An 18952-nucleotide genomic window follows, 5' to 3' on the forward strand; every position below is an offset into this window, starting at 1 on the left:
AAAATGCAGAAAGCAAACTAAGCAACCCCGGGATAGGCAAAATCAGACATGAGCTTTCATGAATTAAAACCATGTAATATGGTTTTTTAAAAGATATACTTACTAAGGCCTTTTAATTTAAAGTGGCCAAAGTTATGGTCATTTTCTTGATTTTTTTCTTTTGCAGATCAGCTCATCTAAAAGCAAGGACCAGGGCAGCTGGCTGGCTCAGCGGTTACAGCACAGTGCTTATAACACCAAGGACACCGGTTCGATTCCCACATGGGCCAGTGAGCTGTGCCCTCCACAACTAGATGGAAAACAATGACTTGACATGGAGCTGATGGGTCCTGGAAAAACACACTGTTCCCCAACAAAAAAAATAAAATAAAAAATAAATAAATAAATGCAAGGACCAGATTATAATCACAGACCAACTTAGATTTCCCTCTCTAGTTTGGAAAAATACAAAAATGAACCCTGCTAATAAAACATATACAAAATAAAATAAATTCTTATTTTAACTATTCCACATAAATGCACAAATAATTTATCCGTTTTCTTTCTTCATTTAGTCGTAGTCATGGAATATGAAAAATAACTTTAAAAAATGATGTAAGCCTTATATAGAGAACCACAGTTCTCACTAAAGCTACTTCTCTTACTAAATCTTAATGCCAAAATGATCCTAACAAATCTACCATTTTCTGAATTATTGCTGGGAAGAAGACAAAGGAAAGAGCTAAAATAGCAACTGAGAAGCATCTGAAGAGATTATGGTAAAGTTAATCTAATTTGTTTATTAAGTTCCCTTCTCTGAGAAGGAAGAAAGTTCAGAAACCCCCTGGTAGTTATACACACCTTACTATTGAATTAATCAAATCAACTGTGTGGAACTTCTATGCAACACTCATCAATCAACTATTATGAATGACCAAAAACAAACAAACAAAAAGACTTAACTAGAAAACCATCAATTCAGCCTTGCTATACAGACACCGCCAAAGTATTGCGGGGATGCATAAATATTTTGAAATAATGTTTAAATAATATGTCCTGACTGCCAGTAAAATTTTTCCAAGCAAATGTTATTGAAAATGTTTGGGCTATCCACAAATGTTTTTATAAGCATTCCTACTGGGCAACTACTGAAGCCTCAGAAAAAAATTCTGTCCAACAGGAGAATTCATAAGGAAGAAGTACTGAATAGAAGGTGACCTAAGGAAATGTAGACAGGATTATTTAAGCTGTTGGGATGGGTGAAAAACAAATGCATGTTTCATGAAAGCCTTTGAAACAAATAGTTCTGGCTAAAAACAAACATTTGGACAGTGAGGACACACCCAACAAAAGATGTTTATTTGCTGATACTAACATTTTATTTGGCACATATTTGCCACAGCAGAAGTGGGCAAAAATAAGATAAATGCAAACAACTCACAGAAGGCAAAATTATAGTAAACTTATAAGTGTAAGAAAGATGAGAACATTTATTTACTAAACAGAGAAAAAAATAGATAATTATGGCTTGTTTAAAGTAATGACAGTTTTATCAGAATAAGGTCAGAAGCACAGAAAAATCCCTAAATATGAATTACGTTGTACACGACTATAACTTTTACATCCATATAATGCTGCATAGTTCTTTTCAACTAACTCACATAACAATTCTCTGAGATCAACTTATAACAATATTATTATCCCCATTTTACACATGAAATATATACCTAGCTTGATAAGGCTGTTCCTGTCCCTTCTATCACAATTGTCTCCTAGCATTATAAAGTGTACTTTTAAAACACCACATTCTCTTTCCTTTCACCATTGAGACCGCAGCCATGAGTATGCTCAGGCTTCAGAAGAGGCTTGCCCCCATTGCCCTCTGCTGTGGCAAAAAGAAGGTCTGGTGAGCCCAGTGAAATCGCCAATGCCAACTCCCGTCAGAAGATTCGGAAGCTGATCCAAGATGGGCTGATCATCTGGAAGCTTGTGACTGCGCATTCCCGAGCTCAATGCCGGAAAAACACCTTGACGCGTAGAAAGCGCAGGCATATAGGCATAGGTAAGCAAAAGAAAGGGTACTGCCTGAGAAGGTAACCTGGATGAGGGGGATGAGTATTCTTTGTCGACTATTCAGAAGATACCGTGACTCTCAGAAGATTGACCGCCACATGTATCCCAGTCTGTACCTGAAAGGGAAGGGCAACGTGTTCAAAAACAAGCAGATTCTCATAGAACATATTCACAAGCTGAAGGCAGGAAAGGCTTGAAAGAAGCTTCTTGCTGAGAAGGATGAGGCCCATAGGTCTAAGACCAAGGAAGCATGCAAGTGCCATGAAGAGTGACTCCAGGCCAAGAAGGAGGAAATCATCAAGACTGTCCAAGGAGGAAGAGACCAAGAAATAAAGCTCCACCTCTCTTACCTGTATATAGTGGCCTGTGCTGAAACTCAGCTCTTCTAGCCATTGTCCAGTACACAGATTGATCATTCCATAAAATAGCCTTCATCTGCCAAAAAACAAAACAAAACAACACACCATATTGTTCTGTTAGAAAAAAAGTTTGAAGGTATATACTATTGACTAATATTATGAAAATAACTTGTATAATAAAGGAGAAAAACTAGAAATTATAGGAAAATGTAGAAGTTTAGTTATTAGTGCATTTCTTTAATAACAATTTTTAGAATGCCTGCTGTCCACTCATTGTTCTCATCCCATATCTTGGTCCCCATCATATTAAGTCTTACAATACATAAAGTCCTATTTATTTTTCCATTTTTCTTTTTTGAATTCTTTGTTATATACTGAGGTTCATGCTCAAACACAATTTTCCCCTTACTTGACTTACCTAAGTTTCTGGATCTCCTTTTATTTCTGCTTCTCTTTTCCTTCTTCCCCTTAAATGTGGTGAATTTCATAGGGGCATAATCAGTTTGTTCTTCCATGCTGACTCCTTTGCTAACTCTAACTCCTTCCAGAACTTTTATTGATTCCATTAAGTGGTCATAATAGGTTGGGAGGAAAGGGAGATTACCTTTATTTCTGGCCTCACTTGTGTCACATCTCAAATCCTAAATTTCCAACTGCATGACGGAGATCTCCGCTTCTCGTTCTTCATTAGTACATCTAACTCAAAATGTCTAAGAGTATTCATTGACTTCCCCCACAACAAACCTAATTTCCCTATTTCCTTCCGTATATGGCAATATTATCAACTATATTGTTTCTCCCCAAAATCCATATAGTGAAACCTAATCCCCCATATGATGATAATTGGAGGTTGGGTTGGGCCTTTCCGATGTAATTATGTCAGGAGGGTGAGACCTCAAGAATGGGATTAGTGCCTTTTCCAGAGATCCCAGATTGCTACCTGTCCCCTTCCTTCATGTGAGGTTATAGTAAGAAGGCACTTGTCTATGAACCAGGAAGAGGGCTCTCACCAGACACCAAATCTGCTGGCACCAGCTTCCAGAACTGTGAGAAATAAATTTCTGTTGTTCATTAGCCATCCAGCCTATGGTATTTTGTTATAGCAGCCTTAAATCTACTCTAATCGCCTTTTAAAAATCCCTCCAGCTCCATTGTCTATAGAACCAATTGATAAATGCTATTGATTTTACCTCCTCAATATCTGTAACACACAACACTTCCCCTTTATTCCCACCAATATTACTTCAGTTCAAACACCAATCATCATCAATGTAATACTGGCTTCCTTGGTAATCTCTTCGGTTTTCCATCTCTCATTTCCTTGCTGGTGTCAGATTAGTCATCCTAAAGCAATGCCACACATTCATGAAGTAAACTGAAGAGCCTTGGGCTGACACTCCTTTAGTTTTATGGCAGCCAGGAGGAGTTAGAACTCAGCTTCAAGTACTTCTCATGTTCCTTGTACTGCTCCAAAGAAGGACTGAGCAATCCTTCTCAATCCTTTCTCATGGGGTGGTCCTTCACTATCAGAAAGACTAAACTACCATTTTACAATCTTTTCCCACTAGTCATCTTCATACTCCAGCTAACTGAACTACTCTACACTCAAAGCACACGCTACACTTTCCAGCTTCTATGTTTTTGCTCAAGGTGTTCACTTGAACACAGGAGTGTTTAAATTATCATATCCACTTGTCTGATTTCTTGCATTCTTTATGATATAAACTAGTCCATGAAGATTTTCCTGATTCAGTCGCAAGCAGGAAGCAATCTCTAATGCCCAAAGCATATTCTCTGAACCTCTTTTGTAAATGTTAACAATTTCTAACATGTAGTATGTGCACATATCACCCTTACTAAACAGTAAGTACTAAAAACAGCTGTTAGTGTTCCCTAACCTTGTAATAGTTATGGCACACAGATACTTGATAATCGCCAGATGATTGGATAAAAGAATGAAGAGCTAGAAGGAATTGGAGTATAACTAGAATATAAGCAAGAAAGCATAAAAAAAAAACCTTCGCAAAACCTGTTTCAAGGGCTTGTATTAGGTTGGTGCAAGAGTAATTGCAGTTTTTGCAATTATTTTTAACCCTTTAAACCACAATTACGTTTGCACCAGCTTAACAGTTTAATAGGCTTCACAGAAATTAATTGGAGAAGTTGTTGAATCTAAAAATATTACAAATATTGTGTCACTTTGAGGAACTCTAGTGCATTCTGGGCAAGGAACTATGCACATTATCTTTGCAGTGGATCTCTACTGTTTTTGCAAACCCACTATTCGTTCCTTTCCTGGTTACAGCATCTAATTTTGATTTGGTATCAAAATAAACTCTCGGTTGATGTGGTTCAGTTGAAGCTGACTCTGCCATGTCACAGTAAATTGTATCCCCTCAGGCTACAAAATTGATTCCAGGATGAGGTATGGAGGCCCTGCAACATCAAGGAGCGTCATCTCTGGACTTTTGTTATAACTATTGGGAAAGAGGCATCATGCTTATAAAATGTAAACCTGGAACTCTAAGGCCGAACTTAGTGACAGCTGCATGAGAATAAAATCAACACTGAAGAAAACAAAGATATGGACAGAAGAGTTTGCTGAGGATGTGATCCAACTTGGATCCAGCTATGTCTAAAGTTAAACTCTACTATTCCCTGTTTTGTTCTTCTATTTATGTGAGCCGATAAATTCTCTTTTGTTTAATCTAGTTTGTGCTATGTTTCTATCACTTCCAACCAAGAGTTCTAAATAATGCAATCATTAATTCTCATGTCAGCTTTGCAAGGTAAGCCTTATTATTCCCCATTTTACAGATTTGAAAAAAACTGGGGTTGGAGCATTGTACATATGACCAGAAAATTTTTTTAAAAACTCCAAAATTGTCCCTCAAATATTAATAGCATTATTCATCGGTGCTGAAAACACAAATTATTTAAATTTTTTAGGATTTTCTATATTTACAAATTTTTCTATAATGTATATGTATGGAATAATTATTCAAAAATACATTATTATATATTGGATATTATTGTACAAACATTCTTATAACTTTATTCTTTTAAAATTAAGCCATAAGCATTTTCAAAAATATTATTTTAATGACTCCAAATAAATTCTCACTTGCCATTATTTAAATCTTTTGCCATTGTTGGGCATTTGTGTTGTTAAAATTGTTTTTGCCATTATAATTAATGTTCTAGTGAAAATATTTTATGACATAAATACTACTTTACATTACAGATTAATTTTTCAGGTTAAATTTCAAAAATTATTTTGAGTTCAAAGGTATGAATGTTTTTAAAAACTCTTTGTACATATATATGGCCAATATGTCTTCTATGAAAGGAATTCTCATTTAAACTTTCATCAAAACTCACATCTCACTTGTGAGATGACTGTTTTTCTCTTCATCCTCACCAGCACTAGGTATTATTATCATTGATTTTAATTTGTCTAGTCCAGAAATTAAAGTTAGCACTACATTATTTTTAAATGTGCATTTATTTGAGTATTAATTATGATCACAGTTATCATTGCTGCGTTTTAATTTTGTTTCTCAACTGTGTGTAACTCTCAGTTTACAAAATGCCTGTTAATTTTCTTTACTCAATTTTTATTAGTTTCATCTTTTCCTAATTTTATTGCAAATATTAACTCCTTTCTCTCAACTGTTTATCCTATGCCTGAAATCTTTTATGTAGAAAAGTAAAAATAAATTTTAATGCAGTCAAATCAATTATTTTTGTGTTGTTTTTTGTTTGTTACTATGTTTAGAAAGTCTTTCTCCTACTAAAAGGCAGGTCAATATATTCCGGAATACCTCTCTTTTTTGTCCATTTCTCTTTTACCTCATTCAAATTTCCATCATCTTTCTAGTCTTCCCTTTATATTTAAATCTTCATAATCTCATCTATTGCAATACCGAGTTTCCTATCTCCCAGCATACTTTCTGGTTCCATTCTAATTCTTTTCTCTCAGGGAAATCAAAGTAATCTTTTTATATATGTTAATTGGACTGGGTCTTTCCCCAATTTAAAAATCACCAAAGATTTCCCACTGTCCCTAGTGGAGAAATCAAAACCCTTAAGGAGATTGCAGGCAACTTGCCTAATTCTCTAGCTACCTACCTCACTACTCTTCTCTTTGGTTTGTATTTCTAGTCTTTTAGGCTGCTATACATCTTTCCACAGATGGCCTTCACATGGACTGTTTACTTTGCCCATCACGTTCTTTTAACTCATTTCCCTCCTTCCTGTACCTAGGTTGCTAAAATCTGTGAGGTCTTAACTGAAACGTAATTTCCTCCTGTCTTCCCTGATTCATTCAGTACATTAGTATTGTTGTAAACAACAGCTACCTTCACTAACAGATTGTTAGCTCCATAAAGGTAGAAATAATGTCTGACTTCCTGAACACTACATTCTTAGTGCCTACCAAAGTGATAAATAGTATGTATTAACAGAAAGAAAGGAGAATGTATTATTTTACCAGGGCTACGCTATTTTAATGAGTATAGCTTTATAATATATTTTAATATCTGGTTGGATATATCATCAAACGTATTTTAGTTTTAAAATATAATTTATCTTTGCTTATTTAACAGATAAGACATTTTGTCCAATTCAAGGAGAAATATTATTGGTATATTTGGAGTGACTTTGAAACTATAAATAAATATGGGCAGAAAAGACAACTTTATATTTGGCCCTCTGCTCAAGGAGTATGGCATGTTCTCCATTATTCAAGTGTTCTTTTATCACTTAATTTTGAAAAATTGTTCATATAGATCCTGCATATTTTTCTTAATTTCTAGAAATTTCATAGTTTTGTTGCTACTAAGAATGAGATTTTTCTCCGATGTTTTATAATAAACTATTTTATTTTAGAGAAGTTTTACATTTAAATTATTCATTGCAAAGATAGTAAGTTCCCCTTTATCCCACACCCACTTTCCTCTGTTATTAACTTACTACTGTGGTGCGTTTGTCACAATTAATGAATGGATACTTATACATTACCATTAACTAAAGCCTGTATTTTATTCAGATTTTCTTCGCTTTTACCTAATGCCTTTTTTCTCTTCTAGGGTACCCCATTATATTCAGTAGTCATGTCTCCTTAGGCTCCTCTGGGTTGTGATAGTTTCTCAAACTTTCCTTGGTTTTGATGACCTTGACAGTTTTGAGGATACCAATCAGGTATGTTGTAGAATGTCCTTTGATTGGGATTTGTCTGTTTTTGTTTTTTTTTCTCATGCTTTGACTGGGGTAATGTGGTTTTGGGAAGGAATCCCATAGAGCTAACGTGGCATGCTCGCCATATCATACCAAGGATACATACTGCCAATACGATTTTTATCACTATTGATGTTAACCTTGGTCAGCTGGCTTGTGACAATGTTAGCTGTTAGTCAGGTTTCTCCACTGTGAAGTTACCATTTTTGGTCTACTTTTCACACTCTACTTTTGGAAGAATTTCCCCCTGTATTGTTTTTTGTTTTTAACACATTGTTTCTGCTCTTTAGCATTATTTTCTAGTCTCCCAAGTCTTGTTTTATTTTTATTTTATTTTTTTTATTGGGGAGTACTGGGGAACAGTGTGTTTTTCCAGGGCCCATCAGCTCCAACTCATTGTCCTTCAATCTAGTTGTGGAGAGCGCAGCTCAGCTCCAAGTCCAGTCACCATTTTCAATCTTTTAGTTGCAGGGGGCACAGCCACGATCCCATGTGGAAATTGAATCAGCAACCTTGTTGTTGAGAGCTCATGCTCTAACCAACTGAGCCATCAGGCTGCCCCTCCTGCCATATTTATAACTGAATATTTTTTATATAAGTGAAGGTTATTTTAGTATTTATATACTGCTTTAAAGGAAATTATAAAGAGCACAGTCATCAAAACATTTACCAATTACAAAATATCAATGAGAAATTAGAGTATTCCCATAAACAATGCCCAAGGAAATCTAATTTTTCAATCTTATTTTATAAAAATACACTTACTTTGCTGTGGCTTAGCAGTATTTCTATAATTAATTTCTGGAAATATTGAAATTGTGACTCCAATATTTTATGATTTTATAAAATAAAAACAGAAATTCAGGGCAAATGCCAGGCTATATGTACCATGGAAAGCTACTCAATAAAATTTGATTCATTTAGAAATACTGATCTAAATGGCAAGAAGCAGCCTATCCAGCTCTGAACCTATTTTGCTTATTGTAATATATTATTTGACTCTTCACCAGCTATTTCAGCTTAAAACAACAAGCATTCATTATCTCTCAGTTTTGGTGACTCAGGAATATGATGGCTTAACAGGGTCCTCTGATTCTGGGTCTCAGATAAGGCTGTAATCAAGGTGCCAGGGCTGAAGTCATCTCCACATTCAACTGAGGGAGAATCAGCTCCCAAGCTTACTCAGTGGTTGTTGGCAGGATTCAGTTCCTCATGGTTAAAAAAATAGGAGGGTCTCAGTTCCGTGCTGGCTGTTGGCCAGAGGTCACCCTGAGTTTCCAGCTATGTGGGCTTCTCCCACATGGCAGCTTGCTTCATCAATGTGAGCAACCCAAAAAGGCAAGAGCAAGACTGAGAAAATGTCAGCAAGAGAGAGCGCATTAGCAAGATGGAAGTAACAGTCTTGTGTAACTTAATTATGGAAGCGACATCCCATCACTGCTCTGAACTCTACTTACTAGAAGGCAATCACTAAGTCCAGGCCACACACAGGGAAGGGATGACACCGGGTGTGAATACCAGAAGTTGGAGATCATTGGGAACCATGTCAGAAGCTGCCTACCACGTTATCCCTGTGGTGTTCCCCCTGCGGAAGGACTATACAGCTCTGTCTTGTTGAACAAGAGCATGACCATGTGACTTGCTGTGGCTCATGAAGTCTAGGCAGACATAACACACTTTATAATGTTTTAAAGCATTTGAAACCTTATGTTATGAAAACTGTCTCAGAGAGACTGGAATTCTGAAATGGTGGAGAAGCTTGGCAAATCTTCTCCCCCAAAAGCAACAAAAAACTGGACTTTTGAAAAAGAAAATCCCAACTATGAAAATCAAGGAATATCATTAAGTACTGAACCTTGGGTAAAAATAATGGGAGTTTACAGCATTTTACCTCCCCAACCCTCCAGGGCAGGCACGCCATGAAAACCATCATATTTACTGCCAAAGTGGACTGACTTGATTTGGAACAGAATAGAAAAATCCCTATGTTCAGGGCATTGTCAAAAACAATAGTGACCTTGGTGACAATCGGGAAGGACAATATTGTAGGTAGTCTTAAGTTGAGGCTAGGGTTAGGACAAGCAATAGACTGGCAGACTAGCCAGAAATTGAATGGAGAGAAATTAAGAATGAGACAGCTTTCTTACTAAACACAAAACACATGTGTGTTTCATAGTAAATACAAAAATTAACTCAAATGGATCATAGACCAAAGTATCAGAACCAAAACTCTAAAATTTCTAGAGGAAACTATAATAGAAAATCTTCATGACCTTAGGTTAGGCAGAGTTCTTAGATGTGACACCAAAAGCATAATTCATAAAAGAAAGAAGTTAAAAGGAAAGCCAAACTGGGAGAAAACATCTGCCAATGATACATTTGATAAAGATATTATCCAGAATAAATAAAGAACACTTAAAATTCAATAAGAAGACAACTCAAACAATTGGTGAAGGTTTGAATAGATAGTTCACCAAAGATATGGTTAATTAGCACATGAAAAAATGCTCAGTCACAGTCATTTGAACTAGAAAATATAAATTAAAACTGCAGTACAATACCATTCCCACTGGAATGACTATAATAAAAAAGACAAACAATAACAAGTGTTAGCGAAGACATGGAGAAAATGGAACCCTCAGATGTCTCTGGTGGTGATGTAGAATGGCTAATCACTTTATAAAAGTTTGGCAGTTCCTTAAAAAGTTAAACATAAATTTGTCATAAAACCCAGCAAATCTTCTAGGTGTCTACCCAAGACAAATAAAAATATATGTCCACATAAATCTTGTGTGAAGATGTACACAGTAGTTTTCTATGTAATAGCCGAAAACTTGCACCATCACAAATGTCCATCAACTGGTAAATGGATAAAAACATATGATATATCCATACAATGGAAAATTATTTAGTAATAAAAGGAAACAAACTACTGACATATGCTGCAGCATGGATTATCCTCAAAAACATGGTAAGTGAAAGAAGTCAGACAGAGAAGATACATATTGTATGTTTCCATTCTCATAAAATGTCCATAAAAGGCAAATTTTGACAGAAAGCAGGGCTGAGGTTAGGAATGGAGATTCACTGCAAATGGGGACAAGAGATGTTTTGGGAGTGATGGAAATAAAATGTTCTAAAACTGGATTGCAATCATCAGTTGCACAACTCCGAAAATTTACTAAAAATCACTGACTTGTACACTTAACATGGGCAAAATTTATGGTATGGAAACTATACTTCAATAACGCTGTTTTAAAAAAGAATCTCTCATTTCTGTGTCAAGATGACCAGTTATGGTCCTGATAAAGGCAGTTTCAACAGCCTGGGTCCTAAATTGAAGACGCATGGAGCACAGCTTCAGGCAGGCTATGATTGATGTGAACAAGAAAACAACCTTTGTTGTTGTAAGCCACCGAGATTTAGGCATCATTTTTTAACCCAGCATAACAGAGCCCATTCTGACTGACACATTTATCTTCTAAGAAATAAAATGTATTATGATATATTTGTGTTAAATTCTCCAATAAAGAAGCTTCATTTAAGAAGTGAAATTATTACTGAATGTGTTTTCTGTATTTTTATAACATAAATGTATGGTTCTTTATATTAGAAATGCAAGACATTCTGTAACAACTTAGTGTTTCACACAACTCTAAATCATATAAGAAAATTATTTATACATATTTCCCTACTACCTTACTTAGTGAGGGGACTATCCTGATGAACAAGACCGACAGGGTCCCCGTCTTCACAAAGTTTGTAGTCTAAAAACTGTTATTATCTGTATGCTTTGTATAATTTACTCAAAGTGGATTATAATTTTATTTTCATATTCAATGTCAATTCCTTTTTTAAATAAAGGAACTAGATGATTGTCCTTTCAGTCTAAACTTCTGTGACTATCACTTTTGACTTAACCACATAATTTTTGAAGTATTTTAATTTGTAGTCATTTATCATTTCTACCAGCAGGTGGAACCCTTTAGATTTATTTTGTCTCACTTTAACACAGCAACATATAAGCCTGTGTGACTTCATTTTAAAAATTGTTTTTTCTTTGATTTAATATTTATTTCTAGAACACAAGTTCATGACAGTAGGCAAGAATGGTCATTCCACATTCCAAAAAAAACTCTACATAAATGAAATCCACATCAGTATATTCAATTAAAGTTACACATTCAGACATTTTATCGTGGAACACCTATCATGGGGTAAATGCTTAAGATAGACTGAACTTCCAATGGAGAAAAATATGTATGAGCTAAAATTCAATAGGTTTATATATGCTAGACCAGAGGTTGGTAAACTTTCTTTAAAGGATAAGACAGTAAATATTGTTGGCTCTGTGGGCCTTCAGGTCTCTATTGAAACTACTCAAGTCTGCTATTACAGCCCACAGCAACTCTGCGTGATGAGCAAGGCTGTGTTCAGTACAATTTTTTATACAACAGGTGGGCAGATGTGGCCTTTGGGTCATGGTTTGCCCATCCCTGCTTCCTTCAGGCCAGTGGCCCTTACACTTGAGCATGTCTCAGAATCACTTGGAGGGCTTGATAAAACACAGCTGTTTAGGTCTCATCTCCAGAGCTTCTGATTAGGTGGGTCTCTGAAGGTGCTAAGAATTTGTATTTCTAACAAGTTTCCTGGTGATGCTGATACTGCCGGTCTAAGAAACAGCTTACTCAGGAACCCCTAGTCTAGGCTCTTTCATCATTTCGTCTATGCTGTTTTCATAACATTTAAAAAGAGTTAAAACAGACTTTTTCTTAATATAAACACTGTGAGATTTCCTAAAGAGATCATTTGGCAAGGAACACGGTTGGATGGGTAGGGAATTAAGACTATATTGTGAGTTATCTTGTTCAATTATCACAATCTAGTATAGTGATGTAGTATTCTGTATCTTAGAATGATACTATAGAAAATAAATCCTGCACAGGGTCACAGGCTGAAAATGTGCTGACAGTAATATGAGGACGTAGGAAAAGAAGCACCTACCCCTCAGAGGCCAACAATGCTTTCATCTTGACACAATTCCTGTATTTTTAATGCATATTTTTACACAGTTGACTTTTAAACGTATATGCTTTTCAAACTTAGTGATCAGAATCACTTCCCTTTGTTAATAAAAACTATTTGTAAACACTTTTAGTGGGTGTGTAATATTCTATTACATATGTAGGAACAGAGTGAACTGCTCGGCCTTCCTGACTCCATCTTGTTTCGAGTTTGCTTTGCTCCCATGGCCCTCAGGTTAATAGCTTCAGCTTAGTCTTGCATATAGATATGCTAATCATTAGAGGAATTCTGCTTGAGGCTTGAGTGTTACAAAACCAGCCCCTTACCAGAAAGTACCTCTCCCAAAGAGATAAGGGAAGTATGTACAAAAGTAATGATTGTTTATCAAAGATTTGCAGAAACCTTGTGACCGGGACTCACATCAACTAGAGTCAATAGACTAAGAACAAAACACAATCTTCCTCGGACCCTGCTGGCGCCCAGATGTCTGCAGTAGTCAATCACCTCTTGCCCCTCTTGTTTCCCCCTTTCCCTTGATGTAACAAAAACCTGAATTCTCTACTTTCTCAAGCTGGTGCTTTAGGACGCTAATCCGCCATCTTCTCAGCTTGCTGGCTTTCTGAATAAAATCTCTTTCCTTGTCCCAACTCCTTGTCACTCGACTTATTGGCTGTTGTGTGGCAAGCGGTATGAGCTTAGACTCAAGTTACATGTATATAACCATATTTTCAAACCATTCCCTCCACCTCCATAATTCTTGGATATTTATATTCTCCCCAGTCTTTTCCTGTTAAAGGTATAATCTTGCAATAGACATGGTTGTGCATAAATTTGTCCCCATTTTAGATTTCTTTCAAAAACAATAGAAGTGGAATTTCTTGATATTTTTAAGGCTCTTGATGGATATTGGAGTTACATTTATTTTGGTTATAACTTTATCCTTATTTTATAAGAGAGCTAGTTTCACTAAATCCTATCCAGCATTGTGCATTCCAGGCAGTTTTCTTAATTTACATGTAAAACAGAAAGTAGGTGTAATTGGCTCAATGTTCCCTATTATATTAGAAGAGGGTCTGTTTATCCCCTCTGTCTCCTGCACCAACTTCTTGTCCCACTCACCCTATCACATTCCCCTCACTTCCCCCCAAGCCCTGCACTGAGTCACAACACAGAAATACAATTGCAAGACACCTGGTTTCAGGCCCAAACACTGCCTAAGGCTGCATTCTGTAAGGTGTTGTGGTGCTTGGCAGAAACCCTTGTATGCATCTCTATGAACGTGCAGAGAAAAAGCCCTACCCTTGCGCAAAACCACACACCTGGCACTCTCAAGTATGGTCGAGGAACAGAACTCTCCAGCTCTGTGGCAATCTCTCCCTCTGCCTGTAGCATAGCTTGAGTCAAGCCATGGTTCCTGGGTTGAAGTGAAACAGCACAGGGAAAAGGATGATTTAACTTCTAAAAGAAGTCACAGACGTGCTTCCGTGGCTATTGTTGCCCTCTCCCAAGGAAGTTTCCTCCTGACGACTGAGTGGAGAAGAGATCAGCTTTACAACTTCTGCTCTGCTTGGCTTTGAAAACAATTTTCGACAAGTTCATGGGGAAAACTTGAGAGAATTTTATTGTCAGGAAAAATAAAAACTCAGATGTATTCTGTGCTGATAGACAACTCAAGATCAGATGAGAAACGGTCCTTGAAGATGCCGGGACTGACAGCTGACAACCTATGCCAAATTCTCCCTCAATTCCTTCCCCCGCCATGCCTTGGCGTTTTTATAAGTCCCGTGAACCTTGGACTCAACACTGAGAATACAGGGGTGTAACTCCAAAGTGATTGAGTTTCCACCACTCAGCAGAATGGGATCTCAAAGTTGAAATTAAGTTCAGTTGAGAAATAAGAGATGAAAATTATATTTCTTGCAAGCTGGCTGTGTGGACTAAGACTCAAACCTGAACGCTTGTCATTTGCTGATACTCTGATCCCCCAGGTAGGGCACCAATCACTACAGCTTCTAACCTCTATGAAAAGAATCTTCAGGATTGACGGTCGATAAAATAGATGTAGAAACGTGTCTACCCAGGATGAATGTTTTCAAATAACTGGCTTATTGGTGTAAATAATATTGTATCGTGTTCAACCGAGTTAGTGGTTAGAGGAAGCCCAAAGAGTTGATCCACAAACTCTCTACGATCATATCCTTGACAGCTTGATCAAATTTATAGAGAAGAACAGCAGCCGACCCAAGTTTCTGTATTTATATTTCTTGCTTGAACTTCATGATGAAAAACAGAAAACTGTTCTGAGTTATTTTAACATTAAACACATTCGTCCTTGGAATTGGAAAATGCTAATGCTTTCCTATGCCCATATGCTGAATAAAATTGAAAGTAAACAGAGCTAGCATATTTTGGGAATTGCTACTATAGTCATCAAACCAATTAAAAACTCATTTCAAGGTGGTTATTATAGTAGTATTTGTTGATATTTATATGTCTGAAGAAGAGCCACTTTTGTGGTGGTATATCATACTACATATATTAACAATATAAAAAGAGCCAAGAAAACTTACCCATTTCATAAATACCAGACTTGATTCTCTAACCCTAAAATTTTCAGAATCAGAATCTTAAACACGTCCTTTCTGCACTGTCATAAGTTTAACATTTTCAGATAAAATTACATGTATGTCATAAAGGTATAGTAGATTAAGAATGATAATGTTTGATTGTCTGACTCATACCTATGAGTCTTCATTTATTTAATCAAATTGCCAGAGCCCATTCATAAATTAAAAGGCTTTTAAAGAATTAATAGTACAGTTTGTCCTAGACTATAACATAGTTTACTATATCTAACATATTTACCAATTTAGAAGAAGAAAAAAATTAAGTTCTGGTGTAACAACCTTACCTCTATAGTGCTAAGTATTAACCTAAAAGATTTTATAGACTAAAACTTTGCCAGAAAGTTCCTCAGTTAAAATTTCTTCATACTTAATAATTATTTTTATATATAAAAATTTTATCTCCTCAACCACAGAATAAACACATAGAAGACAGAGAAAAGGTTGTGTATTGTTCTTTATACCTCTAATGCCACATACTTCTGTATGTTTGAGCCATACCTCACACCTGGGAAAATCTCATTCTACATTTCAGGAAGCTTTACATACACTTCTCTCTTTTCCTTGAAAACACGTTAACCATAAAGTACCAACCTAAATTAGTATTTAAGTAAACTCAAGCTAAAATTATTAGCTTGTGAGAGGCAAATCACAATAGTGACTGTCATATTTACTAATACAAATGCTCCAAACATACTAATGGTGGTCATTCTTGCCCTGTGCCGTGGGAAATGGTGGATATGAAATATCTCTGTGTAATCTCAGCCTTCTTCAGGATACTGTAACAACCGCACTGACGTTCCCAGCCAGTCTCATAAAGCCAAGATCCCTCCCTAGAGAAAGTCCTGCTCTTGGATCCTGGGTTTTGGCTCAAGTGACACCTGAAACTCCACATGCACTTCATCATCCTGTCAAATATCTATGCTGTGCAGCATTTTATACAGCTCTCCACGAGTGTTGCTTCATATGATGGGAATGTGTAAGAAAGTCTCAGCTCCCAATAGATTTGCCCTTCCAATAGAGGCCCGGGACTCCTTCCCTTGTGCATATTCTGCTTGGTGTTATAACCACTACATTGGATTTATCAGCCATACTCCTAGAGCAACAAGGATTGAGATTTTTGTGTATGTATTCACATAAGAAGACACATTGTTCCATACTGGAGTTTTTTGTTTGATCAGTCTTTTGAGTTGTTTGCAGTCTCTTTGTCTTGGGCTTTAAGGGAACCACCTCATTGCTGGTGGGAAGTCTGTGGCACTTTGCCCATAACTCCATTCTGGCTAAAGCTATCCCACCTACAGACTTATTTTGAAGAAATTTGCCTGTGTCAGTTAGCTCTTGCTGCGTGACAAAGAACCTCTAAACCTCAGTGGCATTTATTTAGCTCACACATCAGTGCATTAACTAGAGGCTGTCTGACCTAGAATGGGCCAATATGGGAGTGACACGATTGGTGCACTTATACTCTGCATGTCTCTCATTCTTTTCCTGGGTCCAGCAGGCTGGCCCTGGCCTATTCTTCCCACGGCAATGGCAGAAGTGAATAAAGATAAGAGAAAACCTGCAAATCCTTTTGACCTAGGCTTACCACTGGCATATTGCCACTTCTGCCTCATTCTATTGGTCATAAGCCCAAAATTAAAGGATGAGACAATATTTTCTGCCTCTTCCGCAGGAAGAATGTGAAGTCTCATGGCAAACAGCACAGCACAGCTAGTGGGAAGGGGAGAGAACTAGAGCCATTAATGCAATTTACCACACTGCCACAGCTTTTCCTTACACATCAGTTACCTTGCTGTAAACCCCAGGATCGCCCTACCTCTGAATCACTAAGTTAGGAATTCGCATCTGATCCAACAGCATCATAAGCTGTGTATCAGCTTATGAGCTAGCCTGATACAAGAGTTCTGGTCAATGAGAGAACTTTCTGTTGGATGATAACTAGCTGATCTGATTAGATATTTTCTTGGGGGATGTCAGAAACATACACAGAGGCACATGGACCACTGAACCGAGCAGAAACAGAATGATACAGAGAGTGAAGCCAATGAGTGGGAGGCATCAGGCTTTGGAAGCTGTTCTGGGCTGAATAATGGCCCCCAAAGATAGCCACACTCTAATCCCTGGAACCTGTGAACGTTATTTTATATGGCAAAAGGGTCTTTGCAGATACAATTAAATTAAGGATTTTGAGATGGGGGATTACCCTGGATTACTCAGGTGGGCCTGATGTTATCACAATGGTCCTTATAAGAAGGACTAGGACATTAGAGTCAGAGGAGAAGCGGATGTGATGACAGAAGCAGAGATTAGAGTGATGTGCTTTGAAGATGGAAGGAATGCAGGCAGCCATTAGAGGCTGAAAAGGGCAAGGAAATGGATTCTACCCTCAGAGCCACTGAAGGAGCCAGCCAATACCTTGATCTAGCCGACTGACACTAAGACTAATTTCAGACTTCTGAAGTCTAACAGGCAGGATAAATTTCTTTGTTTTAAGCTACTAAATTTATGATAATTTGTTACAGCAGCAATAGGAAACTAATGCCGAAGATGTGAGGTAGAAAAAGCTATGAGGTAGAATGGAGTACAGATGAAGAGAATCCATTAATTGGCACCAGTGGTCACCATGGAAACGGCAGTAGGTAAGAAAGGGAGTAGTTGAGTCTCCATAGTAGAACATTGGAGTTGAAAGCAATAGACTTCTGCTTCTACTAGAAGTACTCTGTACACTAAAGAATCATCCGGTTCTCAAAGAGGTATATCTCTTTAGCCGCCAACACTACTTTCACTTCTCCCTAATTTTTGCGTTTCCTGTGTATACTTAAATGTCAATTAACCGAAGTACACTTAGTGAGTCAGTATTTATTATAACTCGTAAGGGTCTAACCTACATTATAAAAACTAGATCATATCAGAGGTCCTCAACAGTGACATATTCACATTTTGGGCCAGATTACTGATGGTTCTCTCTGGCAACCTATAAGGACCAAAGAAGAGAATGGGAATTTATATAGATAACAGGTTCCTTTCTTCAGATCAGAAATCATGTCTCCCTTGAAGAAATGCCCAGGAGTGGTACAGAATCTTGCTCAATTTCCCATGTCTACCAGAGATCACTGAAAGACCTTTTGAAAGGACAAGTACATAGAAGCTCTTTTTGGTGCCTAGGAGATCCTACAATCCTGACCAATGTGGAGGACCAACCGGAATTACAGTCTAAGTTTCCTCGCAAACTTTCTTCAGTATTAAATCCTACAGACCTCTAAGCTAATCACATCAGTAGTTCCAATTTTGAAGGAAGGAAAGTAAAAACTAAGCCCCATATGAGAAGGGAGGCTTGCTGTTTCCTTGGTGTGAGGGATCACTGAAATGAACAATTTTTCTTGTTCCTGCTCAGCAGCCCTTTTCCAAGTATTGCCTCACTCAGCCCCCCAACCATAAATCAGCAGAGAGAGATCCCTCATTTCTAAAATGTGACCCATCTCTTGGCCACAGTTGATTTGTTCTAAGGTGGACACTGTCCTAGTTGGGCAAATCAGTTCTTGTCCTGAAATTTTTGTATCAGATATAAATAGAATAGTTTCCATCTAGGTGCTTGAGTAACCGTAACAGGCAAGTGCAAAGCTGTTGACAAATATGATTTCCACCAGTGGG

At 37.1% G+C, this 18952-nt stretch overlaps 1 pseudogene; it reads left to right on the forward strand.

Moving 5' to 3' along the window:
* Positions 1–1817: 1817 nt before the first annotated feature.
* LOC109448994 (large ribosomal subunit protein eL19 pseudogene) lies at positions 1818–2385 on the forward strand (annotated as a pseudogene).
* Positions 2386–18952: the final 16567 nt, after the last annotated feature.

The sequence above is a fragment of the Rhinolophus sinicus genome, chromosome 17 (assembly GCF_057876585.1).
Source record: "Rhinolophus sinicus isolate RSI-liver-muscle chromosome 17, RSI-T2T, whole genome shotgun sequence".
NCBI classification, from domain to species: Eukaryota; Metazoa; Chordata; class Mammalia; order Chiroptera; family Rhinolophidae; genus Rhinolophus; species Rhinolophus sinicus.